An 18,501-nucleotide genomic window follows, 5' to 3' on the forward strand; every position below is an offset into this window, starting at 1 on the left:
GTCGAATAGTCATGTAGCGCTGTTCATCGTGGCTACTTAAATTTTTGAGCTATCATCCCGGGCGCTAGATGAGGTGCGAACGACCGAAACTTTGTCACCCACTCGAGAATTCGCCATCCTTCAACCATTTCCATAAATGCTCACGACAAAAGCACGGAAACAGCCAACTAGCTTCGACATGTCAGGGTTGTTCGTTCCCAGACGCCACGCTATAACATCTACATACATTTTCGCAAGTCAGTAAACGATGCCTGACGGAAAATATCTTCTACTACTTCTGCAAATTCGTTTTCCTCTTGCAGTCATAAATGCAGCGACGAATAAAAAAACAAGTGTCTGTATCTCTATTAGTAGCAAAATTTTCTAACAGGCCACCGGTTCCACAGGAATGACTGTTTATAAAACGGGGAAGCAACTTTAAAAGGTTTATAATGCAACTAAAGCATACAGGATGCTGGGAAATTTCCTTTACCAACTCCTAGGATTTTTAGTGGGGAGTGAGTGCATAATATTTTGGATAGGAACCCATGTTCGGAAATTCAGCGTTTCCGTTATATGACGGTTTCAGTGCATATGTGTAACGCGCTCACATCTGCGGAGGGAAAGAGAAAGTCTCAGACTTAATTGTCTTGGTACGCAACAACTTACATAGGATGACGTGACTACGTCAAACGGTCACCTGAAGTCACTTAACGTCTGCCTTGCTGCGAGACCTATTCAATGCCCGTGCGTCTCCGACACGGTAAACGTGGTTCGGTACACGATTTCGGAACAGGCCTATGCAGCCATGCTCGTTGAGTATGGCGGAGCTCGGTGTACGGAACAGCTGTTAGTCTACTGTATCACGAACGTTTTCGGCAACGTGGCCCGCCATCGCAAAAACGTTTTGCCGAATTACGCTTTCGCTCCGAGAAACGGGAACCTTCATTGTGAGGATGACAAGCACATTGTAGATGAATGCCCCTTGCATTCGTACCAGAGGAGTTGGAGCGACCTCATGGAAGCTGATGATATGACTCCTATATGGATTAGGAACCTAGACATTTACATTTAGTTAGTTTCACATGTAGTTTTGTATTTTCATGTTACTGTTATATATAGTATTAATAATGTTATATATAGGGCTATTACAAATGGTTGAAGCGATTTCATAAATTCACTGTAGCTCCATTCATTGACATATGGTCACGACACACTACAGATACGTAGAAAAACTCATAAAGTTTTGTTCGGCTGAAGCCGCACTTTAGGTTTGTGCCGCCAGAGCGCTCGAGAGCGCAGTGAGACAAAATGGCGACAGGAGCCGAGAAAGCGTACGTCGTGCTTGAAATGCACTCGCATCAGTCAGTCATAACAGTGCAACGACACTTCAGGACGAAGTTCAACAAAGGTCCACCAACTGCTAACTCCATTCGACGATGGTATGCGCAGTTAAAAGCTTCTGGATGCCTCTGTAAGGGGAAATCAACGGGTCGGCCTGCAGTGAGCGAAGAAACGGTTGAACGCGTGCGGGCAAGTTTCACGCGTAGCCCGCGGAAGTCGACGAATAAAGCAAGCAGGGAGCTAAACGTACCACAGCCGACGGTTTGGAAAATCTTACGGAAAAGGCTAAAGCGGAAGCCTTACCGTTTACAATTGCTACAAGCCCTGACACCCGATGACAAAGTCAAACGCTTTGAATTTTCGGCGCGGTTGCAACAGCTCATGCAAGAGGATGCGTTCAGTGCGAAACTTGTTTTCAGTGATGAAGCAACATTTTTCTTGATGGTGAAGCGAACAGACACAATGTGCGAATCTGGGCGGTAGAGAATCCTCACGCATTCGTGCAGCAAATTCGCAATTCACCAAAAGTTAACGTGTTTTGTGCAATCTCACGGTTTAGTAAAGTTTACGGCCCCTTTTTCTTCTGCGAAAAAAACGTTACAGGACACGTGTATCTGGACATGCTGGAAAATTGGCTCATGCCACAACTGGAGACCGACAGCGCCGACTTCATCTTTCAACAGGATGGTGCTCCACCGCACTTCCATCATGATGTTCGGCATTTCTTAAACAGGAGATTGGAAAACCGATGGATCGGCCGTGGTGGAGATCATGATCAGCAATTTATGTCATGGCCTCCACGCTCTCCCGACTTAACCCCATGCTATTTCTTTCTGTGGGGTTATGTGAAAGATTCAGTGTTTAAACCTCCTCTGCCAAGAAACGTGCCAGAACTGCGAGCTCGCATCAACGATGCTTTCGAACTCATTGATGGGGACATGCTGCGCCGAGTGTGGGAGGAACTTGATTATCGGCTTCATGTCTGCCGAATAACTAAAGGGGCACATATCGAACATTTGCGAATGCCTAAAAAAACTTTTTGAGTTTTTATATGTGTGTGCAAAGCATTGTGAAAATATCTCAAATGATAAAGTTATAGTAGAGCTGTGAAATCGCTTCAATCATTTGTAATAACCCTGTACCTGTAGTTTTAAATAGCATATGAGCCATACGAATAAATAATAAAAATCTGGAGGATGCAGGACTGTGGTGCTCCACGAATTTGAAGAATTTGCACTACATCACGTTGAGTCGAAGCCGTTAACAAACAATAGAAGAATTGCGCACGCAATGGGTGTTAATGACACCATGGTCTGGGACGTTCTGCGTGAGCGGTAATTACATCCGTACCACTTACAAACAGGTCCAGCTAATTTTCCACAACGCCTTGCCTACTGCACATGGTTCTCGCACCGCTGCATTGACAATGTTCATCTACATCTACATCCACATCTATATCATTACTCTGCTATTCACAATAAATTGCCTGGCAGAGGGTTCAATGAACCACCTTCAAGCTGTCTCTCTACCGTTCCACTTTTGAACGGCGCGCACCACTTCAATTTTTCTGTGCGAGCGTTGATTTACCTGACTTTATCGTGATCATCATTTCTCCCTATGTAGGTTGGTGTCGACAGAATATTTTCCCATTCGGAGGAGAAAACTGGTGATTCAGATTTCATGAGAAGATTCTGTTACATCGAAAAAAGCCTTTGTTTTAATGACTGCTACTCCAATTCACATATCATGTCTGTGGCACTGTCACCCCTATTTCGCGATAAAACAAAAGCTGCCCTTCTTTGAATTTTTTTCGATGTCATCCGTCAGTCCCACCTCATGCGGATCCCACACCGCACAGCAATACTCCAAAATACACTCCTGGAAATTGAAATAAGAACACCGTGAATTCATTGTCCCAGGAAGGGGAAACTTTATTGACACATTCCTGGGGTCAGATACATCACATGATCACACTGACAGAACCACAGGCACATAGACACAGGCAACAGAGCATGCACAATGTCGGCACTAGTACAGTGTATATCCACCTTTCGCAGCAATGCAGGCTGCTATTCTCCCATGGAGACGATCGTAGAGATGCTGGATGTAGTCCTGTGGAACGGCTTGCCATGCCATTTCCACCTGGCGCCTCAGTTGGACCAGCGTTCGTGCTGGACGTGCAGACCGCGTGAGACGACGCTTCATCCAGTCCCAAACATGCTCAATGGGGGACAGATCCGGAGATCTTGCTGGCCAGGGTAGTTGACTTACACCTTCTAGAGCACGTTGGGTGGCACGGGATACATGCGGACGTGCATTGTCCTGTTGGAACAGCAAGTTCCCTTGCCGGTCTAGGAATGGTAGAACGATGGGTTCGATGACGGTTTGGATGTACCGTGCACTATTCAGTGTCCCCTCGACGATCACCAGTGGTGTACGGCCAGTGTAGGAGATCGCTCCCCACACCATGATGCCGGGTGTTGGCCCTGTGTGCCTCGGTCGTATGCAGTGCTGATGGTGGCGCTCACCTGCACGGCGCCAAACACGCATACGACCATCATTGGCACCAAGGCAGAAGCGACTCTCATCGCTGAAGACGACACGTCTCCATTCGTCCCCTCCATTCACGCCTGTCGCGACACCACTGGAGGCGGGCTGCACGATGTTGGGGAGTGAGCGGAAGACGGCCTAACGGTGTGCGGGACCGTAGCCCAGCTTCATGGAGACGGTTGCGAATGGTCCTCGCCGATACCCCAGGAGCAACAGTGTCCCTAATTTGCTGGGAAGTGGCGGTGTGGTCCCCTACGGCACTGCGTAGGATCCTACGGTCTTGACGTGCATCCGTGCGTCGCTGCGGTCCGGTCCCAGGTCGACGGGCACGTGCACCTTCCGCCGACCACTGGCGACAACATCGATGTACTGTGGAGACCTCACGCCCCACGTGTTGAGCAATTCGGCGGTACGTCCACCCGGCCTCCCGCATGCCCACTATACGCCCTCGCTCAAAGTCCGTCAACTGCACATACGGTTCACGTCCACGCTGTCGCGGCATGCTACCAGTGTTAAAGACTGCGATGGAGCTCCGTATGCCACGGCAAACTGGCTGACACTGACGGCGGCGGTGCACAAATGCTGCGCAGCTAGCGCCCTTCGACGGCCAACACCGCGGTTCCTGGTGTGTCCGCTGTGCCGTGCGTGTGATCATTGCTTGTACAGCCCTCTCGCAGTGTCCGGAGCAAGTATGGTGGGTCTGACACACCTGTGTCAATGTGTTCTTTTTTCCATTTCCAGGAGTGTAGATTCACAGATGAATGTAAGATCGATAGCGACTCTTCTGAATTGCCGAAACGGCGTTGTCTGGGTTACGAAAACGCTCGTGCCACGCATGTCCAGGAATTTCAGCACCGGTCTGGTATTAGCATGAGGGAAAGTATTCTCAACGTTCAGGCGACTGGGGCATACCTCTCTCCACTCAAGGTATCAGGTCCTGCATACTTGATCTTCCTACAATACGTATTGGGCCCTTTCTTGGAAGCTGTGCCACTGAATGTTTGTCAGGAAATGTGGTTCCAGCATGATGGTGCGCCACTCCACTTGTCACATGCTGTTCCGAGACATCTCAGGAGACGATATGATGAAAGACGGATAGGCTGACGTGGTGCAGACGTGTAAACGCTACCATCTCCAGATTTAACTCCTATGGACTACATCTTGTGGGGTCGTATGCAAAGTTTAATCTACGAGACTCCAGTAGTGACAGAGGAAGATCTGCTGGCACGAGTTCTGACCGCTGCACTGGAAACTGAAGAGACACCAGGTGGGATGGAGAGTGTGTTCCAGAACATGCTTGGTAGGTATAACGTTTGTAATAAGGTTGGTGGGCGGTACATCGAGCCGCTGTTACAATGCTTCATTACTGTCCTGCAAGTACAGCATTCTGGGTTCTTTTTTCTTTTGGAATAACGTAAACACATAATGTTTAAGTGTCAATACAAACTAAAAAAAATGGTTCAAATGGTTCTGAGCACTATGGGACTTAACTTCTGTGGTCATCAGTCCCCTAGAACTTAGAACTACATAAACCTAACTAACCTAAGGACATCACACACATCCATGCCCGAGGGACGATTCGAACCTGCGACCGTAGCAGTCCCGCGGTTCCGGACTGCGCGCCTAGAACCACCGCGGCCGGCAATACAAACTAAAGTTCTGAGCTATAGTTCTGTGTTTCCTTTCGATTTGTTACCCAATAATTGTATTGCGTCACACCTAATTCAGTTCCTCAGCCATAAGTGGATGAGGTAAAGATCTGAACTGAAATCTTCATGGAATATAAACGCCCATCCCTATGATGGACATTCCGTGCTCGTTCCCTTTTACGTCGATGTACAACGTTACGCCGGGATATTTTATCGACGTGACTGTGACATGCAGCACACTTTACACTTGGATTTCTGCTCATTTAGAGCCTGCTGTATTTCATCACACCAAACAGAAGTTGTATAAAAGTGATGTTGTATCATGCCAGGAAGTTATGTATCAGCGCACACTCCGCTGTAGAGTGAAAATTTCATTTTGAGTGTGATAACCATTTCAGAAAAATTGAATGATTTATTCAAGGAAAAGAGCTTCACAAATTGAGCGTGTCAATAAGGCGTTGATCCATATCTGGCTGTTCCGCAAGGAGTTATTCGGCTTAGCACTGATCGACAGAATTGTTGGTTCTACTTCTGATGCATGTCGTTCCAAATTTTGTCCAACTGGCACGTTAGATCGTTAAAATCCCGCGCTCGTAAGAGGGCTCTGCCCATTGTTCTACAAACCTGCTCAGTTTGGGTACACATCCGGCGACCTCGCTGACCAAGGTAAGGTTTGGCAATCACGAACAGCTGCAGTAGAATCATTCACCGTGTGCTCCAGTCAACGAGATTCCAGGCCGAATGTGCCAGACGCCATCGCAAACGGGTTTGTCGGTGTATAGAGGTCAATGGTAGTCGGCGCAGTGGGCGCCCTGAACTGTCTGTGAGCGCCTATTAATAGTCGCTGTTTTCGCTGAAGCATCCGTTGTGCACGTCGGATAGATGCTAATGATGAATCCGGGGCTCTGACTGCCTCTCTGCCGATGCTCGGTCCTTGCGTTCTGTCGTCTCCCTAGGCTGACCGCTTCCTTCTTGGCGCTGTGTGAGGTTATGTTTCACCCGTTCCTCTCAACATCGTCGAATAGTGGCACAGCTCCTGGCTACACCCGGCTTCTGTTAGCTCAATTACGAGGTGCATTCAAGTTCTAAGGCCTCCGATTTTTTTTCTCCGGACTGGAAAGAGATAGAAACATGCGAATTGTTTTAAAATGAGGCCGCGTTCATTGTCAATACGTCCCAGAGATGGCAGCACCGTACGGCAGATGGGATTTTACCGCCAGCGGCGAGAATGAGAACTGTTTTAAATACTTAAAATGGCGACGTTTTCCTTACTTGAACAGCGTGCAATCATTCGTTTTCTGAATTTGCGTGGTGTGAAACCAATTGAAATTCATCGACAGTTGAAGGAGACATGTGGTGACGGAGTTATGGATGTGTCGAAATTGCGTTCGTGGGTGCGACAGTTTAATAAAGACAGAACATCGTGTGACAACAAACCAAAACAACCTCGGGCTCGCACAAGCCGGTCTGGCGACACGATCGAGAAAGTGGAGAGAATTGTTTTGGGGGATCGCCGAATGACTGTTGAACAGATCGCCTCCAGCGATGGCATTTCTGTGTGTTCTGTGCACACAATCCTGCATGACGACCTGAAAATGCGAAAATTGTCACCCAGGTGGGTGCCACGAATGCTGACGGACGACCACACGGCTGCCCGTGTGGCATGTTGCCGAGCAATGTTGACGCGCAACGACAGCATGAATGGGACTTTCTATTCGTCGGTTGTGACAATGGATGAGACGTGGATGCCATTTTTCAATCCAGAAACAAAGCGCCACTCAGCTCAATGGAAGCACACAGATTCACCGCCACCAAAAAATTTCGGATAACCGCCAGTGCTGAAAAAATGATGGTGTCCATGTTCTGGGACAGCGAGGGCGTAATCCTTACCCACTGCGTTCCAAAGGGCGCTACGGTAACAGGTGCATCCTACGAAAATGTTTTGAAGAACAAATTCCTTCCTGCACTGCAACAAAAACGTCCGGGAAGGGCTGCGCGTGTGCTGTTTCACCAAGACAACGCATCCGCACATCGGGCTAACGTTACGCAACAGTTTCTTCGTGATAACAACTTTGTAGTGATTCATCATGCTCCCTACTCACCTGACCTGGCTCCTAGTGACTTTTGGCTTTTTCCAACAATGAAAGACACTCTCCGTGGCCGCACATTCACCAGCCGTGCTGCTATTGCCTCAGTGATTTTCCAGTGGTCAAAACAGACTCCTAAAGAAGCCTTCGCCGTTGCCATGGAATCATGGCGTCAGCGTTGTGAAAAATGTGTACGTCTGCAGGGCGATTACGTCGAGAAGTAACGCCAGTTTCATCGATTTCGGGTGTGTAGTTAATTAGAAAAAAATAGGAGGCCTTAGAACTTGAATGCACCTCGTACATGTCTTCTCTCAAATGATGAGATCTGCGTATAGCGTTCACGCGCCTGTCTGAAAGGCATATTGTTCAACTAAGCCACGCGGAATGAAATTCACTTAGACTTTTTGTCTTTGTAAGGCATGTCCCCTTGTTTGCTACCCTTGCCAACTGTGCCGTGAAAATACGCTGCAGTGTCACACATTCATCCATCGGCCGCCCCCGTTTCACAATTTTTCATTGTCCGTCGATACCTGTACGAAAGTAAATTTGTGACCAATTTGCATAACTCATTCGTGCAGCGTCGTTTCTTTTCGTCTCAAGGTGTGTATGCATTCGACAAAATTGAGACAAAGAAAGAGGTTGTGGCGACACTCTGGGACACTCCACAGTACACTTACTGTTCCGAAAGTTAGTGTAAATGGCAGTAAGCTAGGATGAAGGGGACCCTGGATATTTCTGATTATAAGCAATCACTGGGGAGTGAAGTTACTGAAACTATTGCTTATGTGTACAAACTTCTGTCTGACGACAGTTGGATGGAGAGATGCCTTGGGGCCTATACGCAGAACAAGAGTAAATCATTGAGTTCATTAACGTGGACCTACCACACACATTTTTTCTAGTGTGAAAGGCGTCCATATTGTTTACAGTACGGCGTGTGTCATTTCTGTCGACGGATTTAAGGGTGTCCTGCATAAGACGAAAGTCGTGGGCGTCGTCATCGTCACCACGGCATTCTCATTCTCCACGAAAAGCGACGAGAAACGCCTCGAGCGTTCGGAGGCGCGCCCGTTTCAGAGCATCGACGAGGCTAGAGTTGCGGCAGAGGGAGTCGCGCTTTAGAGAATGGGAACATTGAAGAAGAGTGTGGTATCGATAGCTACGATGCCACGGCGTAGGTGCAAGTTCTTAAGTTGGCACTACGACAGACACCGACGACAGCGTCCTATAGCCGGCGCTGTGGAACTCTGCGAGCTCCGCTGCAGATTGAGCCCATTTTCATCAAGAGCAGACGGCCTGGAAACATCGCTTCGACTTCAGAGGGTGTTGGCTTGCTATTGAGACTTTGTACTACTTACGACGGGAATACGGTTTCGCACCTATGGGCTCTTCAGTTGCAAAGTTACGTACGTCATTGACTAATATTATCTATTAAATGTACCTTCACATAAAAAGCTGTACCGATAATCTTACTACACCCGCTCCTAATCACTTCCTACATTCGACCTACCCTTCAGTTTACAGGAGCAGACTCACGCGCCGCCTTCCAGGCGGGATACAAATAAGAGGACGATCAACTCTGTGGCCCAGAAATAGCAGATTAATGGCTAGCTGAAAAATTTTGAAGTTAGATACACAAATATCGAACTCAAACTTTAAACGGTTATTTCCCAGTTGACATGAACAACAAAAAAAAGCTGCTTCGTAAAATTGGATGCCATCTTGGATTTAATAAAATAGGCACTTGTGATTTAGGCGTGAACCTAAGAAGCAGTACATTTTTCACAATATTCGTTATTTACTTACATTTAAGCCGCGCGGTTGAGGCGTCATATCAGGGACTGCGCGGCCCCTCCCGGCGGAGGTTCGAGTCCTCCCACGGGCATGGGTAAGTGTGTTGTTCTTAGCGTAAGTTAGTTTAAGTAGTGTGTTAGTCTAGGGACCGATGACCTTAGCAGTTTGGTCCCTTAGGAATTCACACACATTTGAACATTTCATCTTACATTTAAAGGCAACAATACAGGTCGATTTTCGGTATATTCGTCGGCAAGTGACCGCCATTTTGAAATGCACCTCAAGAAACTTTACTTTCGGCTTGACCCAATAGTCAATTTAGGTTTGATGATGTATGTATGTATGTTTCATTTTCATTGCAGACTTATACTGCACCGTCAATCATGCTAGGCGTTTAAGTGGTTATGGTAAGTTCCTATGGGACCAAACTGCAAAGGTCATCGACCCCTAGGCTTACATACTACTTCATCTAAATCAGACTAACTTACACTAAGAACAACACATGCACCCATGCTCAAGGGACAACTCGAACCTTCGATGGGGGGAGCTGCGCGAATCGTTGCAAGTCGCCCTATACGGTGCGGCTACCCCGTGCGCTAGCCGTTTACTTGCGCATTTTGACCGCCATTTTGTGCTGTTTAGGCTCATAATTATTTACATAGTATTTAATGTACGTAATTTGGTTTGTTAGTGTAAAATTGTATGAAAAATTAATTTTGCAAAATAGTTTTGATGAGGAGCATAAAATGAGGCTCCGGGACTGGAAAGCCACATAAGTAAGTTCCCAGAATGCCACCAGCATCGCAGCGGACAGTGGTCGAAATGCTTCACCCCCAGTGCAGAGTCAGCTAGTAAAATAATGAGATAACTGAACAACTGAGTTTTACTACCTCACAAAAAAATAAATAAAAGAAAAAAAAAATGCTTGCTTCGATTTATAATTTTGACATTAGGGAAGAGTTTAATCTCTAACCAGTCCTGTAATAGAAGTTTAATAAATTTTCTTATCCCACTCTTAAATGATCGCAATCAATTTTCATGTGTCATACTCTTTTCCTGAAACTGCAAAAATTACTTCATAAAAGTAACGTTTTTCTGTGTGTCAAAACATATTACAATGTAAAACTTAGTCTTCTACCTAAGACCAAATATCCCTTTGAAATTTACACACTGCTCTCGAGAAAATCTTATTAATATTGTATTTAATCGTCTATAGCTATCGGCCACTAACACAAATTTCCTTTTTCGAGACAGTTGAAATTATTAAAACATTAAAGAAACGCAATTCATTTGTAAGTACCACACATGCCACGGTAAAAGTTGTCCCTCTGTTTGAAGGTACGACCTACGAAGTACAGTTTATCCGTCCATAAATAGTTATAAAAATATACTGCATTTTACTCACTCTAAGAGTCTGTAACTGAAGACTTTACGATATATTCCAAACAGCTTTAACAATCATACAAGACTTAAACGTGTAGAATGCGAAATATTTGCAAATTCTGCTCAAACTCGTATCTAAGAGCAACAAGAACACTGGAAAATGGCGAAAACTGCTTGTGGAGGTTTTATTCTAAAATCGGTCAATAGACGGAAACACAGACCAGTGAACTTCATCAGTTCGTAGCGACACTGTCCTCTACGTAATACACTCTCCTCTAACAAAGGGTTCCTTATTTTGTGAAACATGAAATATGTAAAACATTTGCAGAATTTATGCAACTGGATAAGAAAAGTCGGCTAGTTTTATGACATTTCCCGCGTTGCTGGATTTCTGTTCTAAATCCTGTCCCCAACTGCCTCGATATGTTTGTTCCAAAGGTTAAATGCAGATCAAATACAACATACGTAATGGTCAGTAAGTCAGTTCACCAACAAGACGCTAGGAAAACAGTTATTGGTACCATTGCGCTCTTTCAGCAGCGATCGTTATTTCTTGATGACCTCCATGTTTGAACACACATACGAGCCCGCTATCTGGAGGCCATCACACGTGGTGTTTTGAGCCGGTGAAACATAATTAACGTACCTAAAAAGGTGCTGCGATTAATATAGCATAGCAGCTTTTTCTTCTCTCCAGCTAGTTGATTAATTAATTAATTTGCTAAAGAGACCGGGAGTGCTTCATTATGCATGACGTTTGGGTTTCGATGATTCTATTTTTTCCTCTACTGTTTGATTTAGCGCCCTATACCAACCTAGCTGAGTGGTGTCTTTCGTTACTGCAGCAGTGCGTCGAAGTACACCGTTTAGTTTCTGAGTTGACGCAGCTTCTCATAGAAAGAGACTTATTTTGAACCTCCTCTGTGCTCTTTAGTTTAAAGTCCTAAACATTGTGTGCGCGTGCGTGCGTTCGTTCGTGTTCGTGTGCGTGTATTTTTATCAGACACACATTTTTGAGCCACGCATAATGTACTTAACGCTAACAATAATCACAGGGCAAAAAATGTTTACACATTTATGTGATTTAGAATTGATTAAAGTTTGATTCTTTACTGTAAAAGGGCAAGATAGAATTATATGAAGGACCCCTAAGATAAGAGACCAACGGATCTGTCGAATTCGCCAGTTATAAGAATGAGACTCTTCAGTTTCAAATATAGCACACACAGCAATATTAGTAACGGGGTAAACCAAACGAGAGCATAGCATAATGTTTTTGGAGTTTCGAAACTAAAATATTTCATTTATCGACACTCTATATAGATGGATTTTCTTTTTACAGATTGTGTGACAGATGCTAACTACTTGTGCTTCATTGATACTTGCTTTTGCCGGCCGGTGTGGCCGTGCGGTTAAAGGCGCTTCAGTCTGGAACCGCGTGACCGCTACGGTCGCAGGTTCGAATCCTGCCTCGGGCATGGATGTGTGTGATGTCCTTAGGTTAGTTAGGTTTAATTAGTTCTAAGTTCTAGGCGACTGATGACCTCAGAAGTTAAGTCGCATAGTGCTCAGAGCCATACTTGCTTTTGTTGCCACATTCGATTCATGGGCTGTTGGTCTAGAGTATATTTCCGCCGTCTTTAGTGTGGACAGGAACTGTTTTTGCTATCAGAATGAGATTTTCACTCTGCAGCGGAGTGTGTGTTGATATGAAACTTCCTGGCCGATTCGAACTGTATGCTGGACCGAGGCTCGAACTCGAGACCTTTGCCTTTCGCGAGCGAGTGCTCTACCAACTGAGCTACTCAAGCACAACTCTCGACCCGTCCTCACAGCTTTAATTCCGCCAGTACCTCGTCTCGTACCTTCCAAACTTCACAGAAGCTCTTCTGCATACCTTGCAGAACAAACTCTCCTGGAAGTTCTGCAAGGTATGTAGGAGAGCTTCTGTGGAGTTTGGAAGATAGGAGACGAGATACTGGCGGAATTAAAGCTGTGAGGACGGGTCTGCCGTGAGTCGTGCTTGGGTAGCTCAGTTGGTAGAGCACTTGCCCGTGAAAGGCAAAGGTCCTGAGTTCGAGTCCGTGTGTTTGCTATGCTCAAATATGAGCTTATTTGTTGACACTACACTCACGGCTCCAGGCGGTGCTGGTTTTGTTCGTGCAGCTTCAGGTTGTAGCCAGTGGGCATCATTGTATGTGTGTGTGTGAGGGAGGGGGGGGGGGGGGGAAGGCTGAGTGTGGGGATCGAAGGGACGCCCAGTACATCCCATGTATCCCCTGATCAGTCCATTATTCCACCCAATGTGACTACTGCCCGTTCGGAGATTGACGCCCCACTGATGGTCGAGTGGGAGGTCGTTCCAAGGTGTGGCAGGAAGAGAAACAGTTTCCGGAGGGGGGGGGGGAGGAGCGGCGGCGATTGGAGGGTCTCCGTGTGCTGCATCTCACAAAAAGAGATGAAGTTGGAAATTTGTGCCGGCCGAAGTGGCCGTGCGGTTAAAGGCGCTGCAGTCTGGAACCGCAAGACTGCTACGGTCGCAGGTTCGAATCCTGCCTCGGGCATGGATGTTCGTGATGTCCTTAGGTTAGTTACGTTTAACTAGTTCTAAGTTCTAGGGGACTAATGACCTCAGCAGTTGAGTCCCATAGTGCTCAGAGCCATTTGAACCATTTGGAAATTTGTGGTAAGGTCTTACGGGACAAAACTGCTGTAGTCATCAGTCCCTAAGCTTACACACTACTTAAGCTAACTTAAACTAACACCCTAAGGACCACACACACACACACACACACACACACACACACACACACACACACACACACACACACACACACACACACACACACTCACACAGCCATGCCCGAGGGAGGACTCGAACCTCCGACGGGGGAAGCCGCCCGGACCGTGACAAGCCGCCTTAGACCGCGCGGCTACCCTGCGCGGCTTGTCTGTCTCTGATAAAGGTCCTGAGCCTGATGCATTTGCTTGTCGTTTTTCAAAGGAAGCCTCTCGGCCTACAAGATCAGGACAGCCACAGAGGGTGTGATTACTGGTAGTTGGACACTCCAACAACTTAAGGTGTGTAATGGGTCCCCCCTTAGGGGTATGGCTAGCAAGCAGGGGAAGGAATCCAGTGTGTGTGAATACCAGGAGCAGTCATCCCAGATGTGCAAATGGCGCTTCCAGATCCCATGAAGAACACAGGGCACAGCCAGCTGCAGGTGGTAGCTCATATCACTACTAATGATGTGCGTTGCTTTGGATCGGAAGAGATTTTCTATGGTTTCGAGCTGCTAACTGATAAAAGCTGCCAGTCGTGCTTGTGAGATGAAGATGGAGCTCACCGTCTGTAGCAATGTCGACAGAACTGACTGTGGTTCTTTGGTACAGAGCCGAGCGGTGGGTCTGAATTACATGCTCAGACCTTTCTGCCACTGTGTAGGCTGCAGATTTCTGGATATGCTCCAAAAGGAGGTGGATCTTTTGTTCCACTTACTAGATCAGGGGTCTACTACACACAAGAAACTGGGCGGTACGAAGCTCCAAGCGCTAATAGGAAGCACCGATGCTCACACGCTTTTCCCAAATTCCTTCACCCAATAAGACAAGGTAAATATTTCACAACTCGAATCAAGAGAGCCTGGCGACATGAGTAGCTTAGAAGTAAATGTCCTCGGTGCAGCGAAGCAGGTTAAATCACTTAATAAAAGCGAGGCTTCCGGTCCAGATGGTATACCAGTCAGGTTCCTTTCAGATTCTGCTGATACAATAGCTCCATACGTAGCTGGGTGCTGGCTAACCTGGAGATCAGTTGCCGAAATTTTTACAAATGACCTCACCGTTTTCAGAAAGGATAGATTAAAGACAACTCGTGGTAGAGTGTTTATTGCTGTTAGGGCTAGTTCACCTTGTAGTGAAACTGAAGTAAGTCGTTCCTCTGAGTTAGTATGGATGGAGGTTATATTTGGCAACCGGAATAAATTAGTAACTGCTTCCTTCTACCAATCCCCGACTCAGATGATAGAGTTGGTAAACAGTTCAATGAAAACTTATATTTCAAGTGGCTACCCCACTCACGCAGTTACAGTTGATAGTGACTTCGATGTACCCTCTAAATTTAGGCAAAAATACATTTGTAGTGCTGGTGGTAGACGTAAACGACGTCCGAAATCGTACTGAACGCTTTCTAATAAAATTATTTTGAACAATAATTTCAGCACCCAGCCCGGAGTGTAAATAGTTGCGATAACACACTAGATAACTTAGCATTAAATAATCCTCAGCAATTAGAGAGCAGGGATTACAGAACAAAAGGTCATTGCATCAAGACTGAGAACCATAACACAAAAATCCACCAAAAATAAGTCTAAAATGCATATATCTAAATAAAAGTAGATAAAAATGTACATGACGCCTTCCAATCTGACTACGTAAGCGTAGACTAGATCAGAAAACAGGTGACACCACTGTTGCAGAATCAAGGAGAAAAGCATGTCAAATTTAGAAGAACGCAAAATCTCCAAATTGCAGAAGTTGTAGAAAAGCTCGATTAGCGCGAACTTCAATGTGTGATGCTTTTAATAGTTTCCATAACGCAACTCTGTTCAGAAATCTGGCAGAAAACCGAAATATTCTAGTCGTATTTAAAGTACACCAGCGACAAGACGCAATCCATACCTTCAATGCCCGATAGGAATGGCAATTTTACTGATGTCAGTGCCACTAAAGAAGAATTACTAGACACGCTTTTCCCAAATTCCTTCACCCAATAAGACAAGATAAATATTTCACAACTCGAATCAAGAGAACCTGGCGACATGAGTAGCTTAGAAGTAAATGTCCTCGGTGCAGCGAAGCAGGTTAAATCACTTAATAAAAGCGAGGCTTCCGGTCCAGATGGTATACCAGTCAGGTTCCTTTCAGATTCTGCTGATACAATAGCTCCATACGTAGCAATCACTGTCTCATTTGTGCGAATAGATTCATGATATTCTGTGAAAAAGGACATAGTTCCTAGTAACCGACAAAAAGGCATTTACTGAAACATAATATCTGGCGATTCCCAAGGAAGTGTTATAGATCCTCTGCTGTTCCTGATGTATATAAATGACTCACGAGACAATGATTATTTTCAGATAATGCTGTCATCAGATGATCAAAAACAATTGCAAAATAATTCAGACAAGATATCTGTATGGTTCCAAAAGTAGAAACTGAGTCTAAACAATGATAAGTGTCAGATCATCCACATGGGTACTAAATGGAATCAGTTAACTTTGCGTTATATGATCAGTCACACGAATCTAAAGGCTGTGAATTCAACTAAATTCATAGGAATCATAATTATGAAAAACTTAAAATGGAACGATAATATAGATAATGTTGTAGGGAAGGCAAACCAAAAACTGCGTTGGCAGAACACTTGGAATATAAGACACACACTGGCTAGACTACGTTTGTCCTCCCTCTGCTGGAGTACTGCAGCGCGGAGTGGGAACGTTACCAAGAAGGATTGACGGAGGGCACCGAAAAAGTTCAAAGAAGGGTATCCCGATCTGTACTATCGCGAAATGGGGGGGGGGGGGAGAGTGCGACGGACATGATACACTAATTGGGGTAGCAATCATTAAAACAATGTCGTTTTTCGTTGCGGTACATGCTTCTCACAAAATTTCAACACTAACTTTCTTCTGCGAATGCGAAAACATTTTGTTGGCACCAACCTACGTACGGAGAAATAAAACAAGAGAAATAAGAGGTCGCACGGGAAGACGTAAGTGTTAGTTTTCACACGCGCTTTTGACAGTGAAATCGTAGAGAACTATCTTGAATGTGGTTGGATGAACTCTTTGCCACGCACTTAATTGTGAATTGAAGAGACGTAGATGTTTTAAGTATCTGGAGCATGTATCTTACGGACTTGTTCCTCCGTCCCTTAAAGTTTTCGATTAGATTTCATACTTACTTATAAATTCACTTTTTAACTTTTCACTTAGTTTTTAATATTTTTCTGTACTTCTTTTCAAAAAACAATAACCCAGTTAATAATTCATGTTAGCAGACAATAAAAGTGTTGTGTTTTCGCTTTTTGCTGCCAGAAAGTCACGCTTTAAGTATCTTAAATCAAAAAAGGAAAAAAAGGTCACTTATTCAGGAAACGTGGCTGTACTGTTATCGGAATTACAACTTTAAAATAGAGCAATCAGCTGCAGAGCATTACGGCTGATGTTTCTCGGTTTTAATCTTATAACAGTCACAGGCTATCCACAACATTAGATTAAATAAAAGAAGACTTCTACGATTCATTAGTAAGAGTTGAATCTGTCCAGTAATGGAGATTCATTTAGTGAAAAGATATTTGAAGTATAGGATACACCTGGCTAGTGACTGGGTGCGTATTGTTCGTATTCACTAATATTTTTTGTTGGCGACGTTTAGCCTGCTTGCGTAGCTAACATTTTCGCATGGCTCCCTCGAAACGATTGATCGAACCTTAATATTTACATAACAGCACCACCATGTTTTGGATTTCCTGCTTGCAAACTGTCGTTATGAGTGATTAGGTATAATTACACGAATGCGATAACATCCATAAAATAGCTGGGAGTATCTGTAAGGAACGGCTTAACGTCTGAAGACAACATCTAAATTAATCGTAGGCAAGGCAGATGCCAGACTATTCGTGGGAAGTGTAGTCTGATAACAAAGGAGTTAGTTTACAAAACACTCGTTCGATTGATACTTGGATACCGCTCGTCGGTGTGGCATCCGTACCAGACAGGACTGATAGAGGAGGTAGGGAAGATCCAAAGAAGAGTAGCGCATTTCGTTACAGGTTCATGTAGAAAACGCAACAGAGATACTCTGCCAACTCCAGTGAGAGACACTCCAAGACAGACGTTGCCCATCACGTTGTGATTTTCTGTTAAAATTCTCAGAGCTTACGTTTCTAGAAGAATCAATCAAAACACGAGTATTGCTACCGCCTACGTATACGGGTTGTTCCAAACCTTTTATGTCAGACTGGAACAGGTGATAGTGGGTCCACAACCGATTATATAGGGATAGGGAGCCAGTGGTCGGAAATACACATTTGTTGTGTTATGGACATACACAGCGTGTGACAAAAGCGTAGCTCATAATTGTCCAGAGTGACTACCGACAGCCATTGCATATACGGCAACAGGGAAAGAGGTTTTGCCACACTCTCTCAAATATCTCTGGTGTACCAGGAAACAGGCGGCTTGGACCCTAGCAAGCAGGTTTTCATCCATTTCTATGGGTATTTCATACACCAACGTTTAGACGTACCCCCAAACGGAAAAAATTCCAGTGGTGTAAGATCCCCCTGGCCATGGGACAGGAATTCCCCTTACAGTCCAACGCTGAGGAATACGTGTTATTTAGGTGCTCGCATATTAACATCGAAGTGGTTGGTGCATCGTCGTATTGAAACCACAGTCTTCAGCCGACAACAAGGGATACAGTCTTTGAGAACTGTGTCGACACATCTCGCTGGAACACCAGATAACGGACCAGTCAAGCGGACAGGCAGAAAATTAGGTCTTATTAGGTGATGTTGCGCAGTGCCTGCCCACCGATGCGGGTTACGTCAAGATTTTCCTCACTCCAGAGGTAGCTGATGCAGGTTTTGAAAACAGAATCACGAGTGAATGAGGCCTCACCCATGAACGTTACAAATTGTGCGAAGT

Source organism: Schistocerca americana, chromosome 10 (genome assembly GCF_021461395.2).
Source record: "Schistocerca americana isolate TAMUIC-IGC-003095 chromosome 10, iqSchAmer2.1, whole genome shotgun sequence".
In the NCBI taxonomy this organism is placed as follows: Eukaryota; Metazoa; Arthropoda; class Insecta; order Orthoptera; family Acrididae; genus Schistocerca; species Schistocerca americana.